The 18,859-nt window shown below is 48.3% G+C and overlaps 1 long non-coding RNA gene across 1 annotated transcript in view; it reads left to right on the top strand.

The window, feature by feature from the left end:
• The window catches only part of LOC125947561 (uncharacterized), a 53,534-nt gene that overhangs the window by 19,070 nt on the left and 15,605 nt on the right, over nt 1-18,859 (top strand). The window contains exon 2 of the long non-coding RNA XR_007468388.1: nt 5,293-5,494. This is a non-coding gene — a long non-coding RNA (uncharacterized LOC125947561). The remainder of the gene's footprint in view (nt 1-5,292; nt 5,495-18,859) is intronic.

The raw sequence follows: 18,859 nt of genomic DNA, 5'->3' as shown, positions 1-18,859 counted from the left end.
ATTCTTACACAATCAAAACGAATACCCTGCTAAATTGTATCATTTATTGTAAATATTTACTACTCATTCGATATGACTTGCCTGATTTTATATTAACATGTAAGTCTACGCTGTTCAATGCTAATTCCACATATATTCTGAAATTTATCCTCCATAATAATTTCAAGTATTCCATCCATGTCTTGGCCAATCCCCCACCGTGGGTATGAGCCACATACGTGATAGGCAACAACAAGTACGCATTTCCCGCCCCCACCCCCTTTCTTTTTTTTTGCAGCCATTGTTGTCCGCGTCCACTTACCTAGTCGTTTTTCTTTGTTAGCCTCCATGTGTCTAGAATTTTCCACAAAAAATTTAAAAATAAACGCGAAGTGTCTTGAACGGCCAGTCACGCTGCACTGTTAGGTGTATTCGTCGGCTTCTTTCACACTAGGAAAAACACCTTTATGTAGAGCGTATCTGAGCAACAGAAAGCTGTATCGCGAGTTTCACATGTCGCTCTACAATTTTCTCATTGACACTTTCTATCTATTTACAATATTTGTGAAGTTGATTATTTCTTATGACTAATTATCTAATTTGGCAGAATGCAAAACATTGTTTGAGTATTTCCAAGTGACGCCAAGGAACATTACCATGGTTCTGTCCAGCGACGTAACGTTTGCATATATTTAAGCTTTGGCCCAAGTTAACTAAAACACCCTGTGTAAGCCAGACGTCAGTTTTACTTCCTTCGCATGGCCCTATCCGTAGAAAATCGTTGCAAAATAACTCCTCCAAGTGTGTACGGTAACGACTGTTACCCTTTGTTACTGCTTTTAGTTAAATCGTTTCAGTTACACACTGCGTCACGTACCGCTCATTGTCAAGTTCCCTAACGCAACCAGCTCGGTATAATACCGCCGCTGTAAGACTGCGGAGAGGTCAGGAGGACATCCTCTCTGTGAAGCGCTGTATACGACAACCGCGACGGCTGACGTTCTGGAGATCATCTACAAGGTTTGCGTGCGAGCAGCGCGATTCCTACTTGAGAAAAGAAGATGCAACGGAATATTTTCAACGCAATTTAATTACTTCAGCGCTTAACAGTTCGAAACGAACCGCGCCTTTCTTTTCGATGCGTATAAGATTTGATAAACTATAACGTGCACAAATACGTGCGAATTGCACGCGTAAGCCCGTGCTCAAAGGTAGGCACGGATGACTATGAGCGTGTTGATGGAGTGCTGAATCAACATCATGGGAAAGATTCATGGCTCAGCACAGGGGGCGACGACATCGATGACGCGACTGATAAAAAAGATGAAGGCTTCATCGGGACCGAAGCGTCCGTCGCTGTCCACGTCACGGCCACCCAGATGATGACGAAGACAGCCGCCACCCCAGCTGCAGCGGCCAGCCAGCTCCGGTGGCAGTCGAGGCCACAATATGCGGAGACGGTGGTGTCACCTCTACGAATGAAATCCAATTCCCATGACTCGCAGGAGACGAGAGGCACCCCACCGCCGTCCGCAGCCTGGCTGGCGCACGCTGCACTGGTGTTACCCCGGCAGCTGTCCTCTGATGAAGTAGGTGACAGCTATAGCTCGGACAGCGGAGGCTCTCCCCTGTCGGTCTTGGCAGATGAAGCGCTGCATTCTTCCAGCAAAATAGATGACAAAGGCGACCAGCAGCAGCCGAGCGAAGGTGGTGATGGTGAGAAAGGTGATGACTTTTCGACACTGCATGAGCTTCGCCAGGTGGACTTGGCGGGGTTGGCGAGGTCGTCCGGCAACCGACACCAGTGGTCCATGACGTGCGCCGTGGCTGGGAAGCTGGCCAGCTGAAAAGGGTGGTGACGACCGGCATACAGGGCAAGTGAGGCAGGCCTGCAGGCAACATACGACGAGCTGTAGTGAGCAGCCGCGGGTAACAGTGCTCGTAATGCGGTGGGCTTCGGTCTTGGACGTCGAAGTAGTCGCCCGCAATTCGTCACTGCGTCTACGAGCAGCCGGTTGGTTCGAAGGCGCCCCACGGACAATAGGCTGGTCCCATGGCACACCATGATCGTGGACAACATTCGAACGCTATGATGGCGATGTTCACAACACCTGACGGGAACCACGCGCATATCGGCACGGGTTCTTCTTCGTCCACCTTTTCGTCGCGGAGAGCCTGGAGTGGCACCCTTAAGTTATGTACCAATTTTGTTGAATATTTTAACCCGACAGCGTTAAGGGCCCCGTGTCGTAGAAAATCCGGCGTTGGCCACCGGCGTGCGATGTCGGCGAGTGGCGAAGAAATTCATCCCCAACCACCCCGACCGCGCTGGCCCTCCACGCGGTTCAAGGTTTTGGTGAATAAAAATTCAATTTCTAACAGCGAAATCCGTCAGAAAAATGGTGAAGCCGGACTTTACCATTCGCCGTCGGATTGTTTACCAATCGGCATCGGATTGTAATTTTAATGTACGAGAAAACCTAGTTCTTCTACGAGAAAACTCAAACACAAACCCCTGTTCCAGCATTTCTACAAGATCTATACAGCCGCGCGTTCGGGTACATTACTTGCGAAAATGATGTCCAGATGGCGCTCGCATCCTAGGCAGCTCAAATTGGGACTTCGCCTGCTAATACGTTTTGATCTGGTACCGTGTCGCAGAAAATACAGTGTCGGTGTCGGCGTCAACGGCGTCCAATAATGCTATCGCGTTCCACACTTAAGGGCGAAGCCAAAGCGTACTCCAAGTTTTGTTCTTTTCAAGACGGCTCTACAGCGAGAAATACAAATGTTGGAAGTCAATTAAACCTCTAGTGTGTGTCGATTAAAGTTGAAGGAAGCTTAAGCTTCGCCTTTAAGAGTGGAACGCAATATCATTCAAAGATCCCTGGCTGCTTACCAGGCTTCCCGGAAACTGCGGCTTTTTTGTCCTACTTCGCCTCCCCGCGTGGGTGCCGTAAGAAGCCTACATGCAAGTGCAAAACAGCGCTTACATGTTCATGAGTTCAGTTAGGAATGACCTCATTCCTAAACCAAAAGACCATCCACCAAAAGAAAAAGCTCGAGGCGTCGTCTATAAAATCAGCTGTGCCGACTGTCCGGCGTCGTACATCGGGAAACCAAAAATCCAAAAGAAAGAATCAGACAACATGAAAACGACGTCAGAACATTCAACCGAATACGCAGCGCCGTCGCCGAACATTCCGAAGACGCCGACCGTCACCTCAGAAGAATACCCCCTGAAGAAGGAGCCGAATTGGTTCCGAAACGTCGGGCTAGTAAATTTCCTTATTTGGTTGGAGTCAATCTTTAAGTCTGTGCTCCTTTATCGGCTCGTTCAGGCGTCTTTCCGTCTACCCTACGTATGTTCTGCCACACGATAGCGGTATTCGATGCACAACACCTTCGGCACATGAAACGAATTTTTCATGGCACTTTGCTTTGCATTCACTCTTTTGGTTTTCTGCAGGCGCTGTCATCCCTCAGCGACTTGGTCAACTTATCAGGGGCTGACATGGCGGCTTTCGCGTGCGCATTTTCCCCATTATTCTTGAGACGATGTGACGTCGTGTGCAGATATGGAATGAAGGCTGCCTTCTTTAGATCAGACTCATTTCCATGCACCTCAACAGTCACCTGAACAGCTTCGTCTTGTGCAGAAGAACCTCAGACCTGACAGAGTTAAGCGTTTAGGATACCCTGATGAAGCTAGGTGCTGTATTTGTATTCCGAAGCTTTGGTTTACACGATGCATGTACGACTTCGCGAAAACACTAATAAGTATGGATTACCAACTATCCGAAACCAACGCTTTGCTCAGGTACACAATAACGTTTCTGTTAACAGTTTTTACAAACTGAAATTCACTGTTTTCTCAGGTTTCTCGCCTTGTTACCTTTGGAGATCGCAGTGGTGATATAACGCGCCCGCCATTATGCTTATAATGTTGTCATTGTGGTAATAACACTTTGAATAACTTTCTGCTCCCAGTGTACATCGTTCATGAACCCATCACAAAACACTAGTAATAGTCTACCCTTGTCATCCCTTCCACCTATAGTGTATTTTTTTTTGTTCACGAACGTATTGCCGCGTTGCTTATTTAAATTCGTAATTTTTGTTTGATTGTGTAAAGTCATACAAAATCAGCAATGTTTCTTTTTTGTTGTTGTTTTGTACGTAACCACTTTTACAGATGTTTGTATTGCCCCCCCCCCCCCCCCCTTGTGTAATGCCTTCGGGCCTTCAAGGTGATAATAAATGAAATGAAATGATATGAAACGTTCTTTTGCGTTCTTCATGTGGCCATCTTTGCAACAATCGTCTGCCCAATATTATCTTCAACGAGAGTGCAGAAGCGGTGATTACCTATTTTTACCGCTTTAGTGTGTTCGTTATAGTGGCACAATGCGTCACGTGACACGGTGTGGCCACCCAGTGCATAAATCTCAATAGGGGTGAACTGTGTAATACTGCCCAGATGTCGGCCGCATAGCCTCGGCCGGCAGCGCTTACGACCAACTGCGCAAATTCGATATTGCCACCTGTGGGTAGTGGGTCGGTGGCAAGAGTGGGTCGAGCCAATATGTCGTGACATTAAAGCGTGACAATATGTCGGCGATGGCGTGCTATCAGCGAAGACTGGCGTGCTAGCAGCGCAATTCCAGCATTTGAAATGCACACGCAATGGCCTATTTTCAACATAATTTAATTTATTCAGCGATTCGGATCGCGCTTGTGTTTTCACTGGGCATGAAAGCAGTTAAACGATAACAAGCAAAACGTTGCGCGTGATTGCACGCGTAGACCCAAGTGGTATATGCAAGAACAAATGATTATGAACGCGTTGGTGGAGCGGTGAATGAAGAGCGCGAGTGACACAAATTGCGCAGCAGAGTTTGCGACGACAATGGCGTCGCCCACGAGGACACGACTGATGAAGAGGATGAGAGTTTCGTCGGCGACGAAGCGTCCACATGTGTCCTCGTCGCAGGCCATCAAGATGACGCCGGCCATTGTCGTCGTCCCAACTGCAGCGGTCAGCCAGCGTCAGTGGCGGACGAAGCCAGAAACGGCGGGGACGGTGGTGTCGCCTCTTCGAGCAAAATGGAACTCCCACTCGAGAACCACCTCACCGGCGTCAACACCATGGCCGGCACACGCTGCAGTTGTGCTACCCCAGCTGCCATCAACCACCTACGCCGGAGGAATGGCCTTTTCCTTCCGCCAGGTGGACTTGGCGATGTTGCCGAGCTCCTCCGGCAGCCGGCACCAGTGGTCCATGACGTGCGCCATGGCTGGAAAGTTCACCAGGTGCAGCAAGGTGGTGACGACCGGGATACTGGGCAAGTGAGGCAGGCCTGCAGGCAGCATACGACGAGCTGTGGTGAGCAGCCGCAGGTAGCAGTGCTCGTAAGGCGATGGGCTTCGCTGTTGGACGTCGAAGTAGTCGCCCACGATTCGTCGCTGCGTGTACGAGCAGCCGGTTGGTCGGAAGACGCCCCACGGACGATAGGTTGCACCCTTGGCACACCATGATACCGGACAACATTCGAACGCTACGATGGCGACGGGAAAGAAGCCTGGCGGGAGCCACGCGCGCATCGCCATGAGATCTTCTTCGTCGAGCTTTGTTTCAACGCCAGCGTGAAGTAGCACGCTAGCTAACGAAATTACATTGTTCTACTCAAGATGTCTCGAGAGCGAGAAAGAACAAAAAACACGACCAAACAAGAAGCACTAATATGAATCACCGTACTCAAATAATTTTTATCTCTAATCCACAATTATGTTTTCCCATTCAGTGGCCCAGGTTTTATACACCACAGATTATATTTGTGCAAACATTACTTGAACCGCTAAATGTGCAAATTCGCGATGTTCTTCCTAACAATACGCATTCAAATTACCCGGAGATCAGGTTCGATTGCCTTTTCCCAAACCACGTGAAACTACCACCTTGCGGCATCTTAAACGTCATGTTACAACACCACCTAAGCACCCTCGGAACAAATATTATTATTGCAAGAGATGTATCCCAGTGTGAGGAAAATACTGGCATTGTAATATTTTGTCCTCCACTCGACTGGTCTTTTTAAGATTGATTTCGTGCCTATTTTCCTGGCCGAGTGTTTATCAGTAATCCTAGCTTTACGTAAATTAGACCAAACGACTACAGCAACTGCTATTCTTACTGACTCCCTTTCTGTATACTCTTCCCTTACCGCCACTAATGATTCACCCATGCTCAAACTCTTTCTCTTGCTAGTTCCTGCCCATGTGCAATGTGTTCATTTGATTTGGGTACCTGGTAATAAAGGCCTGTTATTTAATGAAACTGCCGATTCATTGACAAAGACATTACTTTCAAGCCGTGTTCATCCTATTCTACCACTGACAGCACACATCATGGCGGCTAGATTTCGGATGCGATAAATTAGAAAATCCTTTTCAAACCCAGTTCTGACTTCTTCTCCGAGTTATAAGCGCCTGGAATTTCCCTGGCGTAGCAAATCCTGTAACACAAAGATGCTTGAGGTCTCTCTCAGCAAATTAGGTTGCCGCATTCCTTCCCCAAATTTCTACTTAAACAGGTCGGGTTTGGTTCCCTTCCCCCTCTGCTCGCTTTGTAATGAGGAAGAGACGATACATCACTTTCTTCTATCTTGTCTCCGCTTTACTCCGGCAAGCAAGAGACAGTTGGAAATACCTTTTCGAAGACTTGGCCCGGACTTAACAGAACCTACTATCCTTTCGGTGGTGGCATCCACTTTGGGATTCAGCCACAGTGGTGCTTGCTTCGCTACCCAAACCTTTCTTACAGAATACAAACGAACACCCTGCTAAATTCTAACTTTTTTTGTACTTATCATTTATTTATTACTCATTCGATATGACTTTCCTGATATTAATTTAACCTATAATTCTACGCTATTCAATGATAATTCCACAGATGTTCGAAAATTGACCCTCCCTATTAATTTAAAATATTCCACCCATTTCTTGGCCAATCCCCCATGCGCCCTATGTAAGAGCCACGTACGTGATAGGCAACAACAAAAACAACAAGTACGCATTTCCACCCCCCCCCCTTTTTTTTTCTTTTTTGCAGCCATTGTTGTGCGCGTCCACTCTCCTAGTCGTTTTTCTTTGTTAACCTGGATGTGTCCAGAATTTTCAAAATAAATAAAAAATAAACGCGAACTGCCTTGAGCGGCCCGTCGCGCAGCCATTTTTCTTGTATTCTCGGGCTTCCTTCACACTCGAAAAAACACTTTTATGTAGAGCGTATTGAGCAATAGAAAACCATATCGGGAGTTTCTCATGTCGCTCTACAATTTTCTCATTCAAACTTTCCATCTATTTACAATATTTGTGAAGTTGAATAAATACTTATGACTAATTATCTAATTAGGTTGAATGCAAAAAAAAAAAAACGTTTGAGTATTTGCAAGCGACTGCAAGCAACATTACTATGGTTCTGACCAGCTACGTAGCATCTGAACATTTTCAACTTTGGCCCAAGTTAACTAAAACACCCTGTGTAAGCCAGACGTCAGTTTTACGTCCTTCGCATGGCCCTTTCCGTAGCAAATCGTTGCAAAATAACTCTCTTCGTTGAGAGTACGGTAACGACGACTGTTACCTTTTGTTACCGCTTTTAGCTAAATCGTTTTAGTTACACACTGCGCCACGAACCGCTCATTGTCAAGTTCGCTAAGGCAGCCAGCTTGGTATAATACCACCGCTGTGAGACTGCGGAGAGGTCAGGAGGACATCCTCTCTGTGGAGCAATGTATACGACCAACCGCGACGGCTGACGTTCTGGTGATCATCTACAATGTTTGCGTGAGAGAAGTGCGATTCCTGCTTGAGAAAAGAAGATGCGACGGAATATTTTCAACACAATTTAATTACTTCAGCGCTTAACAGTTCGCAATGAACCGCGCCTTTCTTTTCGATGCGTATAAAATTTGGTAAACTATAACGTGCACAAATGCGTGCAGGATTGCACGCGTGAGCCCATGCTCAAAGGTGGGCACGGATGACTATGAGCGTGTTGATGGAGCGCTGAATGAACACCATGGAAAAGAGTCATTGCTCAGCGCAGTGGGCGACGACAATGGCGGCAACCATGATCACGCGTCTGATGAAAAGGATGAAGGCTTCGTTTGGGATGAAGCGTTCACCGCTGTCCCCGTCACTGCCACCCAGATGACGACGAAGACAGCCGTCACACCAACTGCAGCGGCCAGCCAGCCCGGTGGCAGTCGAGGCAACAATCTGCGGACACGGTGGCGTCACCTCTACGAATGAGATCGAATTCCTACGCATCGCAGGAGACGAGAGGCACCACACCGCCATCCGCAGCGTGGCTCGCGCACGCTGCACTCGTATTAACCCGGCAGCTGTCCTCTGATGAAGTAGGTGGCCGCTACAGCTCGGACAGAGGAGGCTCTCCCCTGTCGGTCTAGGCAGATGTAGCGCTGCATTCTTCCAACAAAATAGATGACAAAGGCGACCAGCAGCAGCCGAGCGAAGGTGGTGATGGTGAGAAAGGTGATGACTTTTCGACGCTGCGTGAGCTTCGCCAGGTGGACTTGGCGGGGTTGGCGAGGTCGTCCGGCAGCCGACACCAGTGGTCCATGACGTGCGCCGTGGCTGGGAAGCTGGCCAGGTGCAGAATAGTGGTGACGACCGGCATACAGGGCAAGTGAGGCAGGCCTGCAGGCAATACAGACGAGCTGATGTGAGCAGCCGCGGGTAACAGTGCTCGTAATGCGGTGGCTTTCGGTCTTGGACGTCTAATTAGTCGCCCGCAATTCCTCACTGTGGGTACGAGCAGCCGGTTGGTTCGAAGGCGCCCCACGGGCGATAGGCTGGTCCCCTGGCACACCATGATCGTGGACAACATTCGAACGCTATGATGGCGATGTTCAGAAAGCCTGACGGGAGCCACGTGCATATCGATCGTCACGGGATCTTCTTCGTCCACCTTTTCGTCGCCGAGAGCCTGGAGTGGCACCCTTAAGTTATGTACCAATTTCGTTGAATATTTTAACCCGACAGCGTTAAGGGCCCCGTGTCGCAGAAAATCCGGCGTCGGCAACCAGCGTGCGATGTCGGCGAGTGCCGAAGAAATTCATCCCCAACCAAACCGACCGCGCAGGCCCTCCACGTGGTGCAAGATTTTGGCGAACAAAAATTTAATTTCTCACAGCGAAATACGTCATAAATGTGGTAAAGTACGACTTTACCATTCGCCGTCGGATTGTTTACCAATCAGCGTTGGATTGCAATTTGAATGTGGAAGAAAACCTAATGCTTCTACGAGAAAACTCAAGCACAAACCCCTTTTCCAGCATTTCTACCAGACCTACAGTGGTGCGTTCGGGCACTTTACTTGCGAAAATGATATCCAGATGGCGCTCGCATCCCAGGCAGGTCAAATTGGGACTTCGCCTGCTAATTCGTTTTGATCGGGCCCCATGTCGCTGAAAATACGGTGTCGGTGTCGGCGTCAACGGCGTCCAATAATGCTATCACGTTCCACTCTTAAGGGCGAAGCCTAAGCGTACTCCAAGTTTTGTTCTTTTGAAGACGGCTCTACAGGGAGAAAGACAAATGTTGGAAGGCGATTGAACCTCCAGTTTGTGTCGATTAAAAATTGAAGGACGTTAAGCTTCGCCTTTAAGAGTGGAACGCAATATCATTCAAAGATCCCTGGCTGCTTACCAGGCTTCCTGGAAACTGCAGCTTTTTTGTACAACTTCGCCTCCGCGCGCGGGTGCTGAGCAGGCGAGTGCTATCTGATCGGTGTTTTAGGTGCGAAGAACATTACGCGCTCGGGCTGTCGGCGTCTCCTGTTGTCGTCGTCATAGTGAGCGCCCGCGTTTGTTGTCGCCGTCGTTTTCGACAGCTGCCTGCATTGCCGCTCATCATTCCAGCGTAGAATTTCACTTCTGTTCTGTCGTCGCAATGGGGAGTCCCCGTTTACGTGGCTATGAGCTACTGCTTAAGGCAGTGTGAGCCCATTAGCGGTGCATAACTGTATGCTTCGCACCTCCCCAGGTTTCACTTTAGTGGAGCTGCATTTCGCTCAATGGGTCGTTTGACACTTACGCATAAAATGTAATTCATCGCTCAAACCGAGCCCATGACTTAACTCGGGCTAACTGTAATAAGTAATAAAAACTAAAAAGAGTAAACAAGGCGTCCATACTGGCCTTTTTTTTTTTTTTTTTGCAAGGAATAACCCACGGCGCGACGCTGTATGAACTGTAGAATGCTGGGAAAGGCGTTTGTGTTTGAGCATCGACTTAAGAGGAATAGACACAGACAAAAAAACTTGATTCACTAGGTCCTGAGAAGCCCTGCCCTAGGGCAGAGCTGAGGGCCGCTCCCACGTGGGGACGGGTAGGCCGAGCCTAACTCTGGACTCTCTGGACAGCCGAAGTTTGTCGTGAAAGTTCTGAGCTCTGGATGGCAGAGCTCCAATCTTATTCCGTGATGCCATTGGATCCTTGTAACGAGGGGCATCGCCAGAGCATGTGTTCTATATTGCTGACAGCCAGACAGTCGGGGCAAGTAGAGCTAAAAGCCTCTGGAGTGATCGAATGAAAAAGGGCCAGGTTGGGATAGCACTTAGACTGAAGCATGCGTAAAGTGGACGACAGAGGTCTAGCCAGTTTGCTATGAGGGGGAGTATAAGTCCTCCTACCCAGGTGATAGTGCTTAGTGATTTCGTTGAAAGTGTCGAGAGTGTCCCGAAATTCGAGAACCCCGGCCTATGAGCTCGCCCTTGCTCCCGCGCGGTGGGTTAGTGCTCGCGCTTGGGAGTGGGCGATGTCATTGAGATTAGGCAAGGAATCAAGCTGGAGGCCGAGGTGCGCCGGAAACCACGTGATGGTGCACGTAGAGATGATCTTGTTCTTGAGAACCTTGTGAGCCTCCTCAGCAATGGACCCTCAAGCGAAAGCCCTGACCGCCGATCTCGAATCAGTGAAGATTTGTGTTTTGCTGTTATTTAGGAGTGCCATAGCAATTGCGACTTGCTCCGCTCTGGATGGAGTTATTCACTTCACGGAAGCTGCATTCACTATTTGTCCGTTGTGATCAACGATGGCAGTGGTGAAATTAGACGACTGTCCATATTGGGCTGGGTCGACAAAACATGTCGAGTGGGGATCGCCTTTGATACTCTTGAGGAGGGCGAGGGCTCTTGCCCTGCGTCTGCCTACGTTGTGTTGAGGATGAACATTACGGGGAAACGGTGCGACTCATATATTATTCCTTTGATCTTCTGAGACTTTTGTGCCTCTGGGGCCCAAACTGAAATTGTCAGACTGGAGATCACCAATTTTGAGCGTGGCCTTGCGATCCCTGAGGAATGAGCTTATGTATCTGTGGAAGGCTTCTCCCAAATTGAGATCTGAGATGGAGTGCAGAATGTGCGAATGGGAAACATTGTCAAACGTCTTATCCAGGTCTAGGCCTAAGATGCCTCTTTTATATGTTTATTCGTATATTCAACTTACAATCCGACGCTATCATGTCTTTAGGTTTTGGTTAAGTCGTACTTTATAATCTTTATGACAGATTTTACTTTGAGAAATAAAATTTTGTGCACTAAAGTCTTGCACCAAGCGGAGGACCTGTGCAGTCGGGTAAGTTCGGGATGATTATTTTAGCCAACCATGCCGGCGCGTCCGCGCAGACGCCGACACCGACACTGACACCAACACCGACGCCGGAGTATCTGGGACACGTGGCCCATAACGCTGTCGTGTTAGAATACAAAGTTTTCCTGAACTTGTTGCTGGTGAGAGATGAGCGCCCAAGCACTCTGTACAGATGGTTAACCAGCGAAGCTGAAGCTTGCGGCCCCTGTGTTTATGATTGGGGTATTAATCCCGACGCTTGAATGAAGTATTTCTCAATTATTAACCCCACAAAGCCCAATGTATAATTTTGATACGCTAATTTTTGCACTTAAAACTCTGATTTAAGCACCGGAAACCCCATGCAGGGCCCATTCAAGTGTTCTTGATATATCGGAGAGAGTTCTCAGTTGTGGATAGTTCAGCAAATCAACTACTAGGTAATTAATTACCATACCAAATAATGTGTAGACAATTATTGTTTCATAGTTTTCTTTGTACCAATATACCCCCTATAGCCGTAAATAAATGTGAATAAGCTGTTTTCATTTTCTTTGATGTGGAATGGCAGTCGGGCTTTGTGGGGTTAAATGCGAAGCATTTCTTGGCGAACATTTGCTACTTTGACAGTATCTATCTATCTATCTATCTATCTATCTATCTATCTATCTATCTATCTATCTATCTATCTATCTAAAAATTATGGGGTTTAACCTGCCAAAACCACGATCTGATTATGAGGCACGCCGTAGTGGGGGCCTCCGGAAATTTGGACCACCTGGGATTCTTTAACGTGCACCTAAATCTAAGTACACGGGTGTTTTCGCATTTGGCCCCCATCGAAATGCGACTGCCGTGGCCGGGATTCAATACCGCGACCTCGTGCTCAGCAGCCCAACACCATAGCCACTGAGCACCCACGGCGGGTCTATCTATCTATCTCTCTATCTATCTCGCCGCCTACGTCTTTGTTCTGTCATGGTCGTTTCGTTAACTTGGTATGTACCAAAATTGTTATACTATCACAAGAGTATATGACGAACATAAATTGCATGTCATGACATGAATGTCATGACATGCGTGTTATGCAGGTCATGACAATGACCCAGCGAAATATAATTAACACTCAAAAACCACTGGAATGGGTTCGAACGTGGGTACTACGTGAAGTAAACACTAAAGGATGCTGGTAGAAGTCATAGTCATGAGCATGACTCAGGATAAATGACAATGACTCAACGAAAAACATTAACACTCAAAAACCAATGGAATGGGTTCGGATGTGATACTAAGTGAAGGAAACACTAAAGAATGATGGTAGAAGTCATAGTCATGAGCATGACTAATGTTTTCGCCGTAAGGTCTCTTAGGTTTATCTAAAGAGACTCCTGATGACTCATGAGATGAATGTCATGACATGCTTGTCGTGTAGGTCATGAAAAAGCAGCCCAGGTCTCGGGGCTCTCATGGTCGTTTCGTTAAATTGGTAGGCTCCCCACACACTGCTTCGCATAACATTGATTCTCACAGGGCGTGGGATCTGCCGGCTTTTTTCAGAATCGTCTTGTCGTTGTCATGCCGCATCTGTCGTTCCAACGACATCATCCCTTCTTCGACACTGTGTTGTCGTCATAGGGCCGTCGTCATAGAACAGTCGCCATGCCACCATTCTCATGGGCGACCTTGGCAAGCGTGTGCCATAGTGAAACAGGTCGATACCGGAGACAGTGTTTGTCGCATAAAGCTGAAAAAACGGAAGTGTCAGAATTAGGCCAACATATTTTATATAAACGTGGCTTCAACAGTGTAATCTTACACTACATTGCTTCGACAGTCATCGCAAGGTGGGTTCTGCGGTAATTATATTCATTTCGGTTTCGCTCCGAAGTGAAAACGTTTGTAACGTTCCGGTTCAGTTCCCGTTCCAGCTAAAAACTAACGGTTTTTCCCGTTTTTCAGTTCTGTTCCGGTTTTATACCTTGTTGGCTACAATACGCAATTTATGACGAATTGTAGCTGACAGGGTATCAAACCATATATTCGCAATTTGCAATATATGTCGGTAAGTAATCAATTAAAAAAGGTACTTAGCACAGTATTGATACTAAGTTGGTTAATTCTATTTATTTCTCGTGCAATTAATCTCCGCCTCATAGGGAAATCAAATTGAGGAAGAGCACTTTCACTATATGTCACAGGTGTTTTTTTTTTAACACGAAAGTGTTTTATTCCGGGGTCCACCAAGACTTCACTGACGTATTTCCGTCACGGAAATACGTCATAGAACATAATACAAAGAAAGAAACCAGAAGAAAAAGTTCCACAAACATGCAAAATTTGGGAATCGAACCCACGACCTCTCGGTCCGCGACGATAGATCGCCGAGCGTTTAACCCATTGCGCCACAAACGCATTCGCAGAGAGCTACACAGACGCGCCTTATATATCTAACACTCCTCCGTGTACCCGCGCTCTTGCTCGGGGCGGTGCCGCCGCCTATGAGCAGAAAAGAGAAGTACTGCATTATGACACTAAAGCCCGGGATACATGGAGCGAACTTTCTCGACGAACTTCACGCGTCAAGTAACGACGCGGCGACACGACGCAGGATGTTTGCTGTGTTGCAATACATGCGGCGAACGCCGCCGCGCGTTGGCCGCCGTGTTGGCGGCGGTCCCGGCCGCCCGCTTCGAACTGAATTTGGCGTTGTCCTTGTAGAATTCACTTAGTTGGAAGCAAATGACTGCGTAAACGGCTTTCGCTTAGTCTCAGGCCGCTTCGACGACAGAGTATTATGGATAACCTTGAGTAGTTTTCGAGATCGCTTCTCGTTTCGAACGCGTCTAAGCCTAGCGAAAGAAATATCCGATGCCAACGCCATCTATCGGGGAAGTCGGGAGATAGGCATGACGACAGCATGTGGCCTCTGAGATCAGAAGATTTCTGTTGAAGGTTGTTGTAGAGAGCTTGCACTGCTTGTCTGTTTCCTCGCAGATCAGCGGATATGGGATGTACAAATACAACGCGATTCCTGAGAGATCATACTAGGAACTACTCAATCGGTGCAGAGACATGCAGACACGGCAACACCAACGCGATTGCAGACGACGCGAAAAGGCGCGCGCGCGCGAAACACCAGCATGCATTGCGACCGGAACTAGTGCCTCCTGATTGGCTGTCGTCCACCGCTGCGCGCTAGACGCTTCCGGCGGCGGCGTTCGCCCGACGAAAATGTTTGGACAGGCAGATCGGCTGCGGACGGCAAATTTCTTGACGCCGGCCGTCGGACGTTCGCCGCCCGACGAAGTTCTTCGCTCGGACGCCGGTTATTCGCTCCATGTATTCCGGCCTTAACGCGCACCGACAGTGAACGCTTCGGTGGTCTCAGTACTACGACGCCTCGATGCCAGCATTCGAAGGGACGCTGGCATCAAGAAGCACTACCAACGCCACCTAGGTGGCGTTCACCGTACTCAGCACAGCGGAGCGTGGCCTCCGCAATTAGCTCTGAAAATGTTTCTGAAGTTGATCGCGGAGGCTGCAATTACGACGCGCTGTACGCGCTGATTTGACTCGGTGACGATTCAGTTACGTGCTTTGTCTTGCGCGTTGTATTAGTGTGTCAGTTACGTGCTTCGTCTTTCGCGTTGTGCTAGCGTGTGCAGCGTAGTGCAGCTTCCATATGCACGACGGTTGCTCATGGTCATCGACGTTGGTAGTCGTGATGGAGGAGACGTGCCACCAGGCGTCAGCGTGGGTGCATCAACGCCTAAGGGCGCTTTAGCCACAAAACACCAATAGACATTATATATCAATGTGCAATAAACATTACACTACTTCTGTGAAGACACGTTTCACTTTCGTGTTCTATACCGATTCCTATATAAGAGGGATCAACCACATTTTTTTGAAGTCTCTGTTAATAACTTCTACAGAGTAATATAATAAAGTTTTCTTATTAGTTGTTTAGCGCAGAATCTACAAAAACACACGCCGATATACGCACGGAACAGGCGCTAACCTCCAACTAACGTTTAATTCCAGGTGCTCTGAATATATACAGCAAAACAGACAAAAAGAAAAGGAAAAACATAACTAATCACTTGATCGTACCAACACGTGTGCGTTACCAAGCGCTTGTTACCCGCTACCCTCAAGAAAACTTATTTATTTGGCAGATAACATAACAGACGGTGAGCTGACGCTCCCATAATCATCGTTATTCATAACTGCAGCTTCCACAATGTGGCGCGTGTAACGATCTTCTTCTCTGAACAAGACTTCAGCATTGTCAATATACGGAGCACAACCACAATCGCGGTAGTGTAACACCCGGTGTCCACTTGCTCCCTTTGTCACGTTCATGCTGTGCTCCTTTATCCGCTCCTTCAGGCGTCGTTCCGTCTACCCTGCGTACGTTCTGCCACACGATAGCGATATTCGATGCACAACACCTCCGGCACACGAAACGAATTTTTCATGTGCTTTACTTTGCAATCACTCTTTTGGTTTTTTGAAGGCGTATCATCCTCCACAACTTGGCCAACTTGTCCGGGGCTGACATGGCGCCTTTCACGTCCGCATTTTCCCCATTCTTCTCGAGACGATGTGACTTCGTGTGCAGATATAGAATGAAGGCTGCCTTCTTTAGATCAGACCCATTTCCATGCACCTGAACAGTTACCTGAACAGTCACCTGAACAGCTTCGTCTTGTGCAGAAGAACCTCAGACCCCTGAAAGAGTTAAGCGTTTAGGATACCCTGCTGAAGCTAGGCGCTGTATTTTTATTCCGAAGCTTTGGTTTACACGATGCACGTACGACTTCGCGAAAACACTAGTATGGATTACCAACTATCCGGAACCAACGCTTTGCTCACGTGCACATTAAAGTTTCTGTTAACGGTTTTTGCAAACTGAAATTCGCTGTTTTCTAAGGTTGCTCGCCTTGTTACCTTTGGAGATCGCAGTAGTGATTTAACGCACCCGCCATCACGCTTATAATGCTGTCATTGTGGTAAAGGTTCTTTTGCGTCCTTCATGTGGCCACCTTTGCAACAATCGTTTGCCCAATATTATCTTCAACGAGAGTGCACCGATTACCGATTTTTACCGCTTTAGTGTATTCGTTATAGTGGCACAATGCGTCACGTGACACGGTGTGGCCACCCAGTGCATAAATCCCAAAGGGGTGAACTGTGTAATACTCCCAGATGTCGGGCGGATAGCCTCGGCCGGCAGCGCTTACGACCACCTGCGCAGACTTGATATTGCCACCTGTAGGTAGTGGGTCGGTGGCAAGAGTAGGTCGAGCCAATATGTCGTGACATCAAAGCGTGACAATATGTCGGCGATGGCGTGCTATCAGCGAAGACTGGCGTGCTAGCAGCGCAATTCCAGCATTTGAAATGGAGACACAATGGGCTACTTTCAACATAATTTAATTTATTCAGCCATTCAGATCGCGCTTTTGCTTTCACTGGGCATGAAAGCAGGTAAACGATGACAAGCAAAACGTTGCACGTGATTGCACGCGTAGACCCAAATGGTATATGCAAGAACAAATGATTATGAACGCGTTGGTGGAGCGGTGAATGAAGACCGCAAGTGACACAAATTGCGCAGCAGAGTTTGCGACGACAACGGCGTCGCCCACGATGACACGACTGATGAAGAGGATGAGAGTATCGATCGGCGACGAAGCGTCCACATTTGTCCTCGTCGCAGGCCATCAAGACGACGCCGGCCATCGTCGTCGTCCCAACTACAGCGGTGAGCCAGCGTCAGTGGCGGACGAAGCCAGAAACTGTGGGGACGGTGGTGTCGCCTCTTCGAGTAAAATGGAACTCCCACTCGAGAACCACCTCACCGGCGTCAACACCATGACCGGCACACGCTGCAGTTGTGCTACCCCGACTGCCATGAACCACCTACGCCGGAGGAATGGCCATTTCCTTCCGCCAGGTGGACTTGGCGGGGTTGGCGAGGTCGTCCGGCAGCCGGCACCAGTGGTCCATGACGTGCGCCATGGCTGGAAAGTTCACCAGGTGCAGCAAAGTGGTGACGACCGGGATACTGGGCAAGTGAGGCAGGCCTGCAGGCAGCATACGACGAGCTCTGGTGAGCAGCCGGTAGCAGTGCTCGTAAGGCGATGGGCTTCGCTGTTGGACGTCGAAGTAGTCGCCCGCAATTCTTCGCTGCGTGTAGGAGCAGCCGGTTGGTCGGAAGACGCCCCACGGACGATAGGTTGCACCCTTGGCCCACCATGATCCCGGACAACATTCGAACGCTACGATGGCGACGGGAAGGAAGCCTTGCGGGAGCCACGCGCACGTCGCCACGAGATCTTCTTCGTCGAGTTTTTTTCTGTTCGACTCCCCGACTATACTCCAATATTCCTAGCGGAATTCCTAGCTGTTGTCTTAGCTTTGCGTAAGCTACAGCCTCCCACAACAACCGCGGTAGTATTAACAGACTCTCTATCCTTGTGCACCTCACTTACTGCTCCTGGCGAGTCGCATATAGTAAAAAATTTGCACTCATTGGTTCCAAGTCATTTGCGGAATTTGCGGTTAGTATGGGTACCTGGTCACAAAGGCATATTTATGAATGAAGCGGCAGATAGCCTGGCAAAGGCTTCTATTACAGGCCCTGTGTGTTCCCTTCTTCCAACGACAGGTTTCATAACGTCTGCCAGGTTTAGAAGATACACCCTTATGGCATCAAAATCAGAACTAACATCATCCTCCGAACTGCACCACTTACAATTCCCTTGGAGCAGGAACTTTTGCAAATCCAGACAAACAGAGGTGGCATTAACAAGACTGCGATGTCGAGTCCCCCGCCTAAATTTCTACATGCACCGATCTGGTCTGGCGATCTCCCCTTTGTGCCATTTCTGTAACGAATTCGAAACGATCGACCACTACTTACTGGACTGCCGGCGTTTCTCCTCCCTAAGAAAAAGAACATTGCAAATTGCAATGCGACAGCTCGGCCTGCCATTGAACTCTCCGGAACTGCTGTCTTTCGGAGCTTCTGTGCTTGGACACTCACACAGGAATGTATGCATCGCCATAGAGAAATTCATTGTTGAATCAAACCGGTTCCATTGTTAATCATATTAATCCATTTATCATTACCTTATTCCCTCTTGTACTAGTATGCCTACTTTCTTATATATTTATTCTCCACTGAATTGTATTAGAATTTATTCGCTTTA

This window comes from Dermacentor silvarum, chromosome 8 (genome assembly GCF_013339745.2).
Source record: "Dermacentor silvarum isolate Dsil-2018 chromosome 8, BIME_Dsil_1.4, whole genome shotgun sequence".
Taxonomy (NCBI): Eukaryota; Metazoa; Arthropoda; class Arachnida; order Ixodida; family Ixodidae; genus Dermacentor; species Dermacentor silvarum.
This window is presented reverse-complemented; position numbering and strand designations above follow the sequence as displayed.